The sequence below is a fragment of the Alligator mississippiensis genome, chromosome 6 (assembly GCF_030867095.1).
Source record: "Alligator mississippiensis isolate rAllMis1 chromosome 6, rAllMis1, whole genome shotgun sequence".
Classification (NCBI taxonomy): Eukaryota; Metazoa; Chordata; order Crocodylia; family Alligatoridae; genus Alligator; species Alligator mississippiensis.
The window spans coordinates 77,621,862-77,636,090 of record NC_081829.1 but is presented as its reverse complement, the minus strand read 5'-3'; the positions used below and the strand labels follow the sequence as shown (position 1 = coordinate 77,636,090).

Below are 14,229 nucleotides of genomic sequence, written 5' to 3'. Positions count from 1 at the left end.
GCTTGTATTTATTTGTGATAGTTTTTCTGACTCTCTTCATATAGTTTAGGACAGGTTTTTTTGTGTGGACAGGAAGAAGAAATTTGACCATCATTACCTTATTACCTAAAAGCTCAGTTTGCCATTGAAACACCATCACATTTAGCTTACTTCTTCTACAGCCACGATTGTTGATATAGAAGTAGCTGTTTCTCATAATCAGGAGCCTCAGCAGGAGCATGGTGTGCGTATAAAGTTCTGACATTCCTTCCCCAGACATCTGACAGTGCTATCTGTTGGTGGAGGCTGCCTCTTTGTGGTGGAACACTGTAAACTGTGCAAATACATTTGGCCTGTAATCCCTGGGTGGGTAAGAGGAGGAAATCCCCATAAATATTTGAAGCAAGCATGAAAGGAGATTTTGTCAAATGGTTAAAATCTTCCTTGAAAAAAGTGATTCCACATGAGGAGACTAACACAGGTTCTGCCTTTAAATGAAAGCCTGTTGGGAATAAAATGCTCTACCCTGAGAGTGCTTCTACTAAAAGCTTATACTGTTTATCAAATAAAAAAGGCAATGCTCATGCATTTACACATCTTTCAACACAGAAGGCTCTGGCTGCAGTGACCAAGTTACAAGAAACAGGTAGGAAATACTGGAAAAACATGCTAATTAAAACCTACACCTTTGATTATCTAATCTGGACTTCCCTATGTGCCCTTACATACATAAATATTTGTGAAAATTAATAAATTTATTTTGTCATGTGTTTTCAAATTTGCTTAAATTGGCTTTTGAGTGGACAAAGCTGTTTGACCTTTTGTAGACTGTTCCCTTGCTGACAATGAATTCAACCTTGATAATTTATGCTGCAGTGTTAAATCTGTCTTGCTAAACAAGGTGTAAGGCCTAGTTACCACCGAGGTGATATCCATCTAAAGGAAACTTAACTTCTGCACAAAGAGCCCAAAGCTCCTAGAGGTGCATCTTCCTGATTCAGTTTTTAGTGAGGTCTTGAAGGTTTATGGCTTTTAAAGATGTTTCACAAGAAGAGAGTTTGATAATGTGTCCAAAACTTTGATGTTAATGATGCGGTACAGTGCAGTGTTAAACGGTAGCTGTGTTGCACTCAATAGGATGGCTGAAATGAATATTCTGCTTTATAGTGTCTGTTGTTGCTGCTACTGCTTATCCTGCTGCAGCGGTAATGGATCACAGTACAAGTTTGCTAGTATACATCAGCTTTTTAAAATAGATAACGTCAGTGATTTCCAGGCATTTTCTGTACGTTTGTATAGGAAAAACCTTGGGGCTACTGAAAAGTACTGACATTATCAAAACTCTTTTAATGTCAACTGATGTATAGATTTTAATACAGCTTTTGAATTTGCAGGAAATGTCTGTGTGATGTTGCACTGTGCTTGGGATTCTATGGAAATACCCTGCTCTGCTTGCAATGAAAAATGGGCACACACCTGAAACCCATGAGCAAAAAATCAGCTACTTGACTCTTCTTTGCATGTGGCATGGGAATGGGCACCACATGCTTACAATAGCAGTGTTCCCAAGAAGCACAGTATAGACATAACAATGCACTGGCAGATTAAAAATAACAAAAACACTCACCAATTTCTGTGGAAAAGAATATCAAAGGTCTTTCAGTGTTATGTACCAAAAAGCAGGACATTACAAATATGATGATGCAAGTCAGCCTTTTCTGTTGAGGATTAATTCTGCATGTAGTAGGTCATTTGCAAGACATGAAACCTTTCTAATTCTGTCAGTTTTAGTAATAATAATTTAGCAGGAATTATAATACTGGTGTCCTTTGACCTCCATATCTCTGTTAGATACATGGGGACAGATAAAGGTTTTAACAAAAATATCTCATCTTTTACAGGGAACTAAAAATTGGTATTTATCAAAAAAACAACTCTTTCAGTGAAAGTTGACTTGAAGTTCAAGGCCTATCATTTAGCTTGACAAATGAGGTAGTGAAGAGTGGAATTTATGCATGAGAGGTATGATGCCAGTGTAGCTGCAGTCTACAGGAAACTGATTGCAGTAAGCCCAACTTCATTTTTCTAAATTCAGTTGATTCCTTAGAAACAATTATTTTAAAAAAACTCTAAAATTTAGTTAAGTTTTATATAATCTCTGTAGCTGTCTAGATATAGATACAACTCATCACAACTGTATAAAAAAGCAATACTATAAAAAGTACAGTATGTGAAAGCATCTGACTGGCATCTAGCATTAAATAAAGAGCAGTACATTTAAGCCCATAAATTCAGTGAAATATTAAATATTAATCCTAAACATATCAGTGGTATGTATGAAGGTCTGTAAATGCCAGAGCTATGTTACAATCTTCATTCTATTGAGGTTACTTGTACTATTGCAAACCATTTCCCTGCCACCCCCCACATAGAATTTTTTGGAATATGGGATGGCTAGCTGAAAAAAATTGACAGTGTGAACATATAATTTCAAGAGCATGGGGAAAAATTGATCTTAACTGTGCTGTTCAAACGTAGGGCCTGTCCATATAATAAGTTATATCAGAAATATTTATGGAATAACTCCATGTATGGAAACTTATTCCAGGATAATATATTTTTTTCCAATGTAGCTTTAAGCTAAACTGCATTTTTCTGGAATGTCAAGTTATTCCACTTCAAATTCATACTGTGCTTTCTGGAAAATCTTTGGGTAGATAAGCACTTAATTTTCATTCTGATTTTTTAAACCAATTTATACATTTTCCTTAGTTTAATTTATTACCTAGATTGATCAGTGAATCCCTTTTGTGAGCCCTTCCTTATGGTGTCTTGGTACTACTCTGAATTATACTTTGCCTGCTGTCCATCCACAGGTAAGGCCATCCTCACAGTAATAAAGGGGACACTTGTATAGTTCTTGGGAATGACTCCAGCTGCTTGTATAGTGAGTAAGGGTTGTATCCTAGAGGCATTTAAGCTGTCCCTGTTTGAGATTTTTGCAGTGCCTTTTAAAACACTCTAGAAAGTAGTGAGGGGACAGATGTTAACAGCTAATGAAGCACTTAAATTGTGGTGTTTAGCCTTAAATCGTCCTGCATGAAACAAAAACAGCTCTGAAGTGCTTCATGTTATGTTTGCAGCCTCTATCAGATAAATAGTAGCCATAGGCTACAGTAGTGTCATGGTGGCTGTCTTGACAAACTGATATACACTCAGGCATAAGTGTTCCGCCTTTATATATCATGTTATAATGCAATTGGTTAAGAAAAGAAAAGCAGTTTTTAGTAAACACAAACAAATAAAAATGCATTTAAAGTATGTTCTCCCTTCCCATTTCCATTTTGCTGCCTGACTTCTCCACCCCCCCTTCCTTTTTGTCTGTGGTTTTATCTTACCTCCTGCATCTGTGTGCAAGGAGCACAAGAATCCTCTTTCAGGATTTTTCCTGTGTTTAAAAAATAAGATTTTCTCTACTTCAGAGCCTGTCTATATTACTTGGAAATATTTAATCTTCTGGATGAAAATAAATTCTTCAGGCAACAAATTCAGGAAACATTCATGAGTGAACAGCTGATAGACTCTAGGCATGTCTTAAAAAAATCTCAACTCCTATATAGTCCCATCCTTTCTCTTACAAAATTCTGCTATCAAACTTGGAAAACACAGTAGATAGAATAATCACTTCTGTCAAGTTTGGTCCAGAGGAATTCTTTATCTTCCTGTCCTCCAGTCAGAACTCTCAGCAGTACTAACATTACAGTCATGCTGACATAATATTCTGCTCATTTTAGCATAATGAACTTTACAAAGTAGGCAAAGCAGACTCAGTGGTCAGAGATGCTTCCATTTGTCTTCCCCTAGCATTTTTCCCTACATTTTATAAACACACGCAAGAGAATTCTTAAAAATCTGTGTTCCAGGTTTCCTGATGGCATCTTTACTCCAAATATTTTCAGATACATAGCATTTTGAAGAAGAAAATACTGCCTTTGTTTTGTACCACCTTGAACCTGTATGAAATCTAGAATGTGACAGCCAAGCTTTCCATATTGTTAGTGATGCAATAGGAATTAACATGGTCCAATGAGCTTTTAAGAAGAATAAAATTTAGACTGGCTCTTCAGGTACAAACAAACCTTTATAGGAGCCATCACCATGGTATTGTACATTAATGTACACGGCATCAATTTATAATGAGTTTATTATGTTAATATGTCAACATGGATAATTCTATAACTTTATTGATGTTGTTTGCATGAGTAACTGCTGATCAAGAGGGTCACAGTATCACACATAGAAAGCAATTACTGCTTTCCTTTCTCTTCACTCCATGCGCTAATGCAACACTACAAGCATTAAACAATAAGAACGGTGGATCTCATGAGGTCCCTTCCAGCCCTAAACTTCTGTGAATCTGTGCAAGATAAGTGTAACACAGCTGCATCTTATAATAAGACCAATAAAATAGGAATTCTAGTCTTGCGGACTGTGCTTAGAAGGTGGCTTAGTCTTATTTCCTCTCAGAAGACAATCCTGAAGTCAGTGTTAGTGGACTAGGGCAGACGTTCAGTTTCTCCAGGTAGAGTCCCTGCTCCCTCAGGAGAAGCCATGAGTGTACAGAAGTTCATAATTTTTTTTCTCAGAGTAAAAGTGGCCACTCTGGAGAAAAATAACTCAGGAGCAACCTGAGTGAAGTTACTCCCTGGAGAATATTTCCTGGGGGGACAGAACACCTGTACAGGCAGCCAGTGTGCTTTGCTGCTTCTCCCTCTGCCTTTCCCAGGGGAGGGACAGTGCGTCAGTCCCAGGCAAGCAGGGACCAGAGCACCTCTCCTCTTGCTTCCCCCCCCCCCCCCCCAAGTGCTTTGGGCTTTGGAAAAGCCCACTATTGAAGCACTAACTGGTGACTAAAGTGCTGATGTAACTCTTTTCCAGGAAAGATCCACTAGAAAACAGGCAACACTTCACAAGGGGGTCAGACGTTAATATTGATATCAATGCCCGTTGGTTGTGTTGTATTTTGTGTTGTTTTAAAACTTTTTTTTCTCAAGCTCATGGCATGTTTCTGAACTATAACTAGTGGTTTAATGTGTAGAGGGTGCATGCTTGTGCATGTGCACCCCCTGAGTGTGGCAGTGCACTCCCTGCAAAAGCGCTGCTGACACTGCCGGCAGTGTCTGCGGGCAGTTGCCGCTCACCACCTCTTTTTCCCACTGCCCCCTCCCCCTGCTGTCTGCGAGCAGACCCCAGCTGCTGCTGGCCATTGCCAGTGGCGTCTGCAGGTGTTTGCCTACTGCTGGTTGGCTCTCGCCACCCCCCACTGCCGACAGTGCTGCGACTACCCGCAGGAGCTCACCACTTACCGCCATCATGCTCCTGCCGCCGATAGTGCCACCGCCGCCTGCCAGAGCTTGCCATGCCCCCCCCACCTTTGGGGGCATGCAGCATTTGTGGTTTAATGCTTTCCATTTCCAGTTTAGAATTAGCCAACTTTTAGCAGTATTTTGGATTTGCTCACAAACCGTATGGTGCTCTTTATTTCAGTAGGCAGTTAATTGCATTGTTCCAAAAAGTAATATGACAGGTGTGCAGTGCCAGTAGTTGCAGATGTATGACAATAGAATCAACTTAGCGCAGTTGATTCCTGATACTTTTTTTTTTTTTTCAAACGTGAGAATAATTTCAGGATGAATATTTGAGATGAATTGGCATAATATTGGAATGATAAGGGACCTATTGCAGATTTATCAGTGTTGTGGTTTAATTTCACTGTTCCAGAGGTTATATTTATTCCAATATATGAGTATTGGAGTCTGTTCTCCAGTACTCATTCAACCTTAATGAAGCTGTGTCATGTACATCAAGCACTAAGATCTCTTGAAAGACATGGGTATATACATAAATAAAATTCTACCTATGTTTTCTATATCCCATTTGCAATTCCTGACTATTTGATAATCATTGGACAGTACTGCAAGATTTCCACAAGAGGGTACTGCATACCAGTTACTGAGTTGAGCAAAAAATCAAATGCTTACATGTAATAATGCTTTTCAACACTGGGCGTCAGTACAGGACCGTCTATTGACCGAAACACTATATTATAAACATAGATCTGATCTGTGCTCTAGAGAAGGGAAGTCTGATCTCTGCAGTTAAGAACAACCATTTATTTTTTGTTAAGATAACAGGTAATGAGAGAACAGATTATGTGTTGTGTACCATGTTTTCTCATATATATAACATGCCCCCCAGTATAACACAAATATAAAATATTTTGGGAAGGCCCCAAGAGGGAAAGAGAGAGATTACCTTAGGATACAGATAAGTACCCGAGGTGTGGAGTCTGGGACTGAGGGTCTACTTCTCAGTACTAGGGGCTGGAGATAGAGCCAGAGCCATGCAGTGGGGCCCGATTTGGCCACTGCCAGCAAGGGGGGGGGGGTGGAGCTGCTCAGCAAGGCCCTCACGGCTATGGCAATTCATGCCACGACTCCACCCCCCCCTAACCTCTGCATTTCTGGACCTACAGGGAACCCTTTTCATTGCATATAATTTGTACCCTGATTTCCCTTGCTGGTTTTGGGGGGCGGGGAGTGCAGGTTGTATGCAAGAAAATATGGTATTATAGATGCATCTTTATTACCTGATGAAAATGCATGTATTTTCCACCCAAGCTGTGCTGTCATGACCAGCTGATTCTCTCATAGGAATTTCTGTCTGTCTGTCTCTTGTACTTGCAGAGTTAGCTCAGTTGTTGGTAGAAAGGTGGGAAGTGTGTGACCTACTGATCTGCATGTGCAAAGCTGTTGCTGATCATTGAGCAGGAAAGGATTTCGTATCTTGTACCATGAATGTATTGTGCAAGCTTTCTTTTCCAGACAAAGAAAAGCCTATTTTTCTGTTATTATCTAGGCATGTATGAGACCAGAGGTGGGTCTTGTCCTAAGCATATGCTGGAGATGACTTGGAGCTCCTTATTATTTTGTGCCAGGGACACAAATTAAGAGGTGGGGCGGTAGGTGCAGCAGAACAGCAGTCCATTTGACAATACCAGAACTTCTGGTAGATGGCCACTGCCTCAAGAGAAGCATATTTCTTTTCCTATTAAAAAAAAAAAAAGAAAAAAAAAAGAGGTAGCAATAGTGTGGTCCACAGGTACCAAATGAAGCAGATTTTCTCCATCTACTTGTGTTTGTGGGGGAACTACTCCCAGTGAACTCCTGGAATGAGTCTGTTGCTGTGTTGTCATGGTTCCCAGGGCATCAGATTTGAGAGTTAACGCCACATTTAGATTAACAGATTTTTCTTACACTTCTGGGTCTTTCTCAGATATGTTGCTGCACTGGTTGTGGTCAAATTGTTTTCAAGCTTTTTTTGCAAACACAAAGGCTGGATAGGGAACTTTCTCCTCCGCTTTTCAGATGCCATCACTTGATTGCTGGAGCCAGCCCCTAGAGTATTTATGCTTTAATCTAGCTCTGGGAAAACTCAAGTTCCTTTGAAACTAAAGAATGCAAGCTTTGTTTTTAAACTTCTTAACCCCAACTGTCCAACTTTAAAAGGATCTGTCCTTCAAAAAAACCCAAACAAACCCATTGGTTATAAGTTGATCACTTTCCCTTAAACTTGATTTTTATTGTAATTTTTTATAGCTTTGTCTTTTGGGAACTTCAGTTTTATCAAAAACTTCTGATAGAATAGTTCTGCAGGGGAAGACATTTGGAAAGATAAATAGTGAAATGTATGTATGGGAGCAAGTTAGGTTACTTAAATATATCTTGAGGGGCTTCCTATTTGTAAGGTAAGAATTGGAGACTGTGCCAAAGCTAGAGGAGTTTATTAGCCCAGGATAAAACCTAATATGATTATCAGGTTAACAAGAAACAGTATAGTATTGTATTGGATTTTTTAATTGAAAAACTACATGGAAAAAAGCTGTTGCACTGTTGATAGGTGATTTAAAAATTAAGTTTAGGATTGGAAAGAAAAATGTGGCTAAAGTTGGGCTCCTAAATCCATAGCTAGGGGCCTGTATGATTGATATGACTTGCAATACTTCATGGCTCCTCATAAGTCGTCACTTTATTGGCTATTTGCCATTGGTTTTGAGGGAACTGCTAGATGCTCAGCTCTTTTGGAAAAGAGGCATTTAAAAGTAACTGGTGGATTGTTGCATTTGTTTTGGGGGAGAGACTGTGCAGAGGCAGAAGTGGGTAGAGGAAATTAGATGGACATTTGCAGGATTAAGGGTTATGGATTCATGTTTTTTTGCTTTTGTAAGAGTCCACCAAAAGCTAAGATAGAATCAGTGGTGGCAAACAGTGAGGCTATTGGAACAGAGGGTTTGTAGAGCCAATTAGCACAGAGCAGTTCATATACTCACAAAGCTTTTGTTGAGAAATAATCATATAGGAACCAGGCAGATCCTTGTTTTATTACTGGTAAATATTGGTAGCTGGGCAACCAAAATTCAGAGTTTTTATATACTTTTGCTGGGATTTCCAAAAAGGGCTTCTGGGAGTCAGCCTAATTTAATTTGAAATGTAACATGGTGTGGGTGCTTAACAACTTTAGGGTCCTCTCAGCATTCTATTGTGTGTATATATAGAACCTGTCATAGGAATTATGCTAATCAGACACCCACAGCCAATCAGAATGCATACCTGAGAAGGAATGTTCATATGCATGTGTACATCTTTGTACTCTGAAAGTAAAAGCACAGTTGTCAGCAGGTGCTTGTTGCAGTCCGGAAATTTTGACCAGTCTACCTGAAGCTTTGGTAGTACAAATGAAAGGCCATCATTAAACTTTGGGTGGTATTTTCAGAAGCTGTCGATGTTGGCTCAACTCTGCTTTCATTTAATTCAACTTCCATGACTTTGCTCCACTGAAGTAGGTTTGCTGTGTTGTTATAGCCGCAGGGTCTAGGAAGGTGAGGGGTTTTTTGTGATGTATTTTACAGGACTAGGGGAGAGGTTGGACAACCTTTCAAGCCCAAAGTGCCCTCCTTTAGGTCTGGAAAAGAAGTAGTCACAGACTAAGATAAATACCAGAAAAAAAACAATGGCTTGTGTTTAATTACATGTAAAAGAAGAGAGTCACTTAGAAGAATGTAAGATGGTTGTGAAACAGGAGTAAAGTGAGAAGATCAGAGTGATAAAGATCCTTTTCCCTTTTGAATGGTCTTGTTCTTCTACAAAAATAGTTTCTATTCCACTGCAGCTCACTTGTTTTGAAGCTGCTTCTAATTGCCTCTCTTTGCTCTTGCTTCACAGGCATCCTCCAGTGAAGGCACCTCAACCCTTCCAGCTGCTCAGCCCTTTGAAATCAACCTAGTGAGTGAGTTTAACTTTCAGAACCTTTTTTGAAACTATTGCCTCAGTGCTCAAGACTCTAAAAGAACTTGGCTTTTGTGGTATATTTTACGCTCTTAAATATTTACAGTGGTTTTTTGAAGGGGCACACTAGCAGAATTTTTAAGGTGCCAACAAGAGGTACAAGTGTGAGACTTGCATCAAAGGCCAGCCCCAGTCAACCCAGCTGTAAATGAGTATCGAGTTATTCAGGCTGGATTATTCACAGGTGACTAGATGTGATGCCAGCCACATCACTCCCTTACATACTCTTACTGCAGAAAAAAAGTATGCCTTATCCCAGTTAGCCCAATGATCCGCTTAGGGTCAAGTGGAATTTTGACTTCTTGACATTATTTGAATTCAGTCCTGTAACTATGGGCATGGCGCTCTGCCTTTGGACTGCACTAAGTTGCACCTCAGTGCCAACCTGGAAATACTTGAGCCAGGGAGCTTCTATTTACAGTGTAGGGCAGGGGTCAACAACCTGTGGGCTGGATCTGGTCCATAAAGATCCAATTTCTGTTGAAGGGTGCTCAGAGGTTCAGGCAAAACACAACTGTGCCTTGCTGCTCATTTCATCTACAGTATCCCCCTACCCAGCCTTTCCTGCTGCTCTCTTGTGCCTGTACTTACCCAGCCACACTAATGAAAGTATCTGCAGAAAGGGTAAGTGCACGCATCTTTGGAACTCGGGAGATTTGCAGTCTGGGACAAGGGGCTAAATACTGTCAAGTCAGCAGGGCTGGATAGAATACACTGGGGTAATTGAAGAAATTGGCTGAAGTCATTTCAGAGCTATGGGCTATCCTCTTTGAGAACCATGGAGATTAGGTAATGTTCCAGATGTAGGAAAAATGCCCATCTTTAAGAAAAGGGGAAAGGAGGATCTTGGGAACTACAGACCAGTCAATCTAACCTTAATACTTGGAAAGATGATAGAGTAGGTCCTTAAGGAATCTATTTTGAAGCCCCTAAAGGAGACTAGGAATAGCCAGTATGTATTCATGAAGAGCAAATCATGCCTGGCTAATTTGATTTCCTTCTGTGATAAGGTAATGGTTGGAGAGCTGTGGACTTGCTATATCTCGACTTCAGAAAAGCTTTTGATGCTATCTTCGATGACGTTCTCATTGACAAGCTAAAGAAGTATAGACTAGGTGAATACATAACTAGCTGAATCATTGTGCTCAACGAGTAGTCATTAATGGCTCAATGTCTAGTTGGGAGGAAGTATCAAGTGGGGTTCCCTAGGGTCCATCCTGGGTCTGGCATTGTTTAATGTCTTTAGTAATCAGTTAGAGGATGACACAATTGGTTCATATTCAGCTGAATATGAGCTGGCTCACTGTAACCCTGGGTCCTTCTCTGCAGTACTAAATCCTAGTCAATCATTTACTAGTCTGTATTTGTATATGCAGTTATTCTGAACCAACTGCAGGACTTGTCCTGTTGAATTTCATCTGATTGATTTCATACTTTCTCTAGTGTGCACACACATGCGCACAATGCCCACAGCAACATTGGATTGTATTAACAGGAGTGTCTTTTGCAAGTCAAGGCAAGTGCTTCTTCTGCTCGATTTGGCCTAACCTGGAGTATTGTGTCCAGTTTTGGGCCCTGCACTTCAAAAAAGAGGTGGACACAATGAAGAGTGACAGAAATGATTAGAGGCCTGTGAAGCAAGAATTATGAAGAGAAGCTGAAAGAAGTAGGATAATTATAAAGAGGATGGGGATAGTCTTTTCTCTTTGGCTGTAGGAAAATTGTCTCATACTGCTGCAGAGGACATTTAGGTTGGAGATTAGGAAGAATGTTTTGACTATGAGGGTGGTCCAGCATTGAATCAGGCTACCTAGAGAAGTTGTGTAATCTCCATCCCTGGAAATTTTCAAGAACAGATTAGACAGTTTACTGGGATGGTTTAGTCGGGGATCATTCTGCCTTGAGCAGGGGCTGGACTAGACGATCTGATGAGGTCTCTTCCAGTCCTACTTCCCTATGATCCAGAGCTTGCAGCAGCAAAGGGTTGCTGACCCCTGGTATCAGGCCTAGTATATGTTATACTGCCTCTTAACGAGGTCTGGAGGCAATGTAAACATGCCTTAAGTACTCATTAAATCCCTTCAAAATTACTCTCTTCAGGATTACTAGCATAATATGAAAACAAAGATTGCAAGAAACAGGCTTATATTAAGTTGAAAATGAAACACCATGTTTTTTTTAAATAAAACATGCCCCTTAATAAGGTATGTACCTTGTTTTTGAAAGATTGAAGAAAATGAAGAAGAAAGATGTCTCTCTTTTCCTTTGCTTTTGTAGCAGAAGCCTCTGCCAGGGCTGGAGAGGAAGATGAGGGGCGAGAAGATGTCCACAGCCAGCAGCTATGAAGACCCACATGCAGCACTTCAGAATCGTTTTTGCTTTTCCTTGGCAGAAGCAGAAACTACTATTGTATTTTCTTGCTTATAATGCACACCCCCACTTCCAGGCCATGAATGTTGGAAAAGAGGTGAATGTTTTATGTGAGAAAATATGGTATATTACTTACATTCCAGACTCTATACAAGGATGACTGGTGTGAGATATTCCCTGACCTTGTTTACTTTGAACGGCAGACTGCACGCGTGTGCGTGCGTGTACGTGCGTGCTTACTCCTATCCTTTTCCCAAAGAAGAAAAAAAAGTATCTGTGGTATTATTTCTACCTCTTTGTAACAGATGCTGTGATCTTCCACTTCTGTGGAGCCACGTGTAGGAGACTGGTTAAGTGTGAAGCTTTTAAAACATAATCTGAAATATGTAGTACTGTTAGTAAGCATTGGCATTCACTATGAGCCCAAAAGCTTGGTATGGTATCCTTCCAGACTACTTTTTCCTACCCTGTTTCACCTCTAAAACCAGAAAACAGTCATAAGTAGGAGTGGTTTTATATTATGGAATGTGATACACTTCCATTTTTCTATGGGAACTAACAGTAGGCTTTGTAAATTAAAAAGTCCTCCAAGATTATTTTTTGCCTGGTTTCATTGCTTTAGGTTTTGGACACTGAGCCACAAGGGGGTTGGTTAGAAAGCTGTCATATAAGAACATATGGGCAGAAAATCTGATTATTTTACTAGAATTGTTCTGAAATATACCTGGCAATTTTAGCAATTATTCTAAACTTGTTTATTTTACCATATTGTTTTTTCCTAGATTAAGTGAGTAACACTAGATGGAGCCTTCCTTGTCTTAGAAGCATATGAGACTGCTGCTTTGAATTTGTGGAGTGAATATTTCTTTCATTAAAAGAACTGTGGAGTTTTTTTTAACATGGTTAAAAACACGGTTGTTTCTGATGTAAAGGATGTTATCTAATGAGAAAAATATAATGATATAACCACGTCTTCCATAAACAATTACATAAGGGAAAAATTACATTGCATGATTTCCTTGTACATGAGAACAATCTACAATTCTAAATGCAAAGACCTGAAAAGGTTATTACTCTGTTGGAGTTAGATACAGCAAAATATTATTAAAAATACTCCTTGAGATGCTCATCTGCATGTTCCAGACTTGTTTGGTTTTGTGTAACTGAAATGCAATTTTAGAAAGAGAATGAATTTGTTTGTAAGCCTTTATATAAGACAGTCATTTTACTAGCTGCATTGAAAGCCTTCCAGCTTATTCAAAACAGAGCCCCAAAGTGGTTATACTTTAGAAAATATGCTATGGTTTTAAATCCTCTTGAAAACTGTGTTGCATATATAGGTAGATGGAATTGTTTCTGCATCACAAATATTTGTGGGTTAGCTCTGAATCTCGGAGCAATGAAAAGGAAATATAATGTTGTAGCAGTAGTTGTAGCATTTGCAAATACACGTCTTAGAAAAATCTATTCAGCATATGCTAATTAATCTGGCATTTATTTTGATCAACTGATTATTATTCTGTTATGTCTCATTTGGTGATTCTGAAGTATAAAGACAACACGGGTCTTTCCGGATTGTACGATGCCATGTTCTTAGTATAGAAAACCAATCTCTAAAATATTATAGTTAAGAATTGGACTTGCTTCAACATTCTTTGAACATAGACAGCTTCTATTCAAGAGCACTAGATTACAACTTAATTATGAAATGAACCATTTCTCCTTAATTATTTTTAATGAATTCTAAATTACATATAAACAATGGATGCATACTGCAGATATATAGAATGATGAGAGGATCCTAGCAAAAAGCAAATATAAAATAAATCTCAGGCAAATTACATAAATTTTGTCTAAGAAACCTCTCTCTTGATTAGCATTCTTGACACACACTGCCTGAGAGATACATGAACAATGTTATTCAAAATAGGAAGTCTCTGAACCAAGTGGATTGTAAACAAATGACAAACCTTCCTATGAAATTTTGTGACAAACTAGAGCCTTGACTCTTCAAAGATTTATGCATGTGCTTAATTTCATGCCCTATCAATTGTCCCAGTGATTTTCAGTGCCTGAACTTAATTCCTTGTGTAACTCTAAGCAATTGTTGTAGGGTTGGGGTCTAATTGAATAATACTTATTTTTCCTGTTTCTCCATTATAAACAAAAGCAACCTATATAATATTTTACAAAATCTAGATTAAAAGAATATTTGCACTAAAAAATTGAGTCATATCAGAAATAAGGGTGTCTATGAAACCTTAATTAACTCCTTTCTGTGTGCTCATTTTTAAAAATGTTGTGTTGAACAGGGAATTGGATTTATATGACATTCCAGCCTTATTTCCTATGATTATCCTTAATTACTTGACCACATTTTTTTCCAAGTTTGGTATTTAAAAAAAGGCTAGGAGTGCAAAAGGGGAGGCACTATCTCAGTGCTCAGTTCTGGTCCTCAGCACTACTGTAGCCTGAG

The 14,229-nt window shown here is 39.1% G+C and overlaps 1 long non-coding RNA gene across 1 annotated transcript; it reads left to right on the top strand.

Annotated features, from left to right (window-relative positions):
• Positions 1-8,617: 8,617 nt before the first annotated feature.
• LOC109282071 (uncharacterized) lies at positions 8,618-13,964 on the top strand. Its single transcript, XR_002088952.2, has 3 exons — positions 8,618-9,320; positions 11,661-11,850; positions 12,536-13,964. It is a non-coding gene; the product is annotated as an uncharacterized LOC109282071 (long non-coding RNA).
• Positions 13,965-14,229: the final 265 nt, after the last annotated feature.